Below are 2,216 nucleotides of genomic sequence, written 5' to 3' on the forward strand. Positions count from 1 at the left end.
TTACATGCCCATGGAGATTACTGCTTGTTTGTTGAAATGTTCAAGAGCAGCCTGAAGTTGCAGCCCTAGCTAAGCATTACATTCTACACAACAATTAGCCAACAGCTCTCAAGTTCCCAAAGCCGTAGGTTTGCATTTCCAGTGGGAAACAGCTCAAGCAATGAACCGGAAAGCGGCCGGCCGACCCCGGCGCGCAGCTCCAAGGCTGTGCATGTAGCCAGCGTCGGGTGAGCCCCCGGAGAAAACGCGCGGCCCCCTGCGAGGGCGGCTGGTGCCCGGCACAGCGCTGGAAACCGCAGCGACCGCCTCCCTCGCACCCGCGGCCGCCTCCCCCGTCCCGCGGCCCCGGCACGGTCCGGCAGTGCTCTCTAGCGGCAGCACCGGCCCGGGGAGGCCCGGGAACCTACCGGGGGGCTGCACCGGGAACAGCGCAGCGGGGCGGCGCGGCGGGGTCGGCATGCCCGGTGGGAGAGCGGGGTCCGGGCTCTGTCCGTGTGCAGGGATGAACAGCCAAGCGACACCCTGGCCCTGTGGAAACTATGATGGGCAGAAGGCGAGAACTCCTGTGAGAACAGGCTGAGAGAGCTGGGGCTGTTCAGTCTGAAGAAGAGACGGCTCCAGGGAGAATTTATTGCAGCCTTTCAGTACTTAAAAGGGGCAGGTAAGAAGGATGGGGACAGACTTTTAGCAGAGCCTGTTGTGATAGGACAAGGGGTGATGGTTTTAAACTAAAGGAGGGAAGACTCAGGCAAGACATGAGGAGAAGATTTTTTACTATGCAGGTGGTAAAACACTGGCCCAGGTTTCCCAGAGAGGTGGTAGATGCCCCATCACTGGAGACATTCAAGACCAGGCTGGACAGGGCTCTAAGCAAACTTATCTGGTTGAAGATGCTCATTGCAGGAGGTTGGACTAGATGACCTTTGAAGTTCCCTTCCAACCCAAACTATTCTGTGATTTTACAGTTCTACGAATACATCCTGCCAGTGGCTGGATTGGCAGGAACAGGAGCAGAAAACCCCAGCAGGGAGTTGTGTATTTGTGTTGTTCACCATGGAAGTGTTTTTGGGGTGATAACCCCACCAAAACCCTTTCCTACAGTGCAGCAAGGTGAACATTTGTCCTGGTGAAGAGTGATGTATGTGATTTTCCTGACCATATTTCACCTCTGGTGGTCAATAGCAGGGATGTGGTGGCTGCTAAAGATGAGGAAGGCACCTCATTTTTGTGAATGTTTTGCCCTGTTAGAGATGCAAAGGTATTTGTTTTGTAACAGTGTTAACAGTATTGCACTGCTGGCACTGTTCAAGTCTAACTCCTGTGTGGCAGAGAGGTAGCATGTCCTATGTTTGCCAAAGTGGGAAGGCTTGAAGCCAGTTGTCCTGGTTGCTTCAATTGGGGCTTTCTTCTGCTTTTTCTCTAGGAGGGAAGGGAAGGGGAAAACCTCCATGAAGATAAAACACGAAAGAGGTGATGCAAGAATGAAAACTGTTCTTTGCAACATGACCTTTTTCTTGTTTTGGTTTGGTTGTGTTTTTTTTTGTGGTCGTTGTTGTTTGCTTTGTTTTGTTGTTTGTTTGTTTGTTTTGTTTTGTTGTGTTTTAATTAATGTTCCCTGCATAAAGGTCCAAGCCCTGAATCATCCTCTGCTTTCTCCATTAATAAAGACACCAATATTTACAGTAGGACTCCAGGGACCCCCCATGGCAGTGTGGGACCACTCACTAGACCTCTGTGGCCAACTCAGTCATTACTGCTCTTACCTGAAGAATGGAGCCGCAGTGTGAAGTCAGCCTTCAGACAAAGCCATGTGAGGACACCTGGAGAATGTGGGGTTTCATGTGAACACCCCAGTCCACTTTTCTTTCTTGTGGCCAAACTTCATCCACTACAGTGCCCAGTGCTCCTGGAGGTGCTACGTGAATGGCAAAGGGGCAGGGCCTTCAGTGCTTTCTGTTGCATTTTTGGGGGGTTTAGGATAATTAACCCTGTCAATCTGAAGTGCATTTGCTAAAAAGCTTTTTTTCTGAAGTGTACAACTCAGACCCTCCTGCACCATTGACTGTGGTCAAGGAAATAATTTACATTGGTTCATTTAGTGAAAGAAAAGTCTGGTCCCCCATTCTATTGTTACACCTCAGCAACCAGAAGCTCAGCAAAGTCTTTCAGGGAAATTTTGTATCTCCCTTCTGCTTCTCCTTCCCACAGAGCTGGCA

This window comes from Streptopelia decaocto (genome assembly GCF_964273445.1).
Source record: "Streptopelia decaocto genome assembly, chromosome: Z".
Lineage (NCBI taxonomy): Eukaryota > Metazoa > Chordata > Aves > Columbiformes > Columbidae > Streptopelia > Streptopelia decaocto.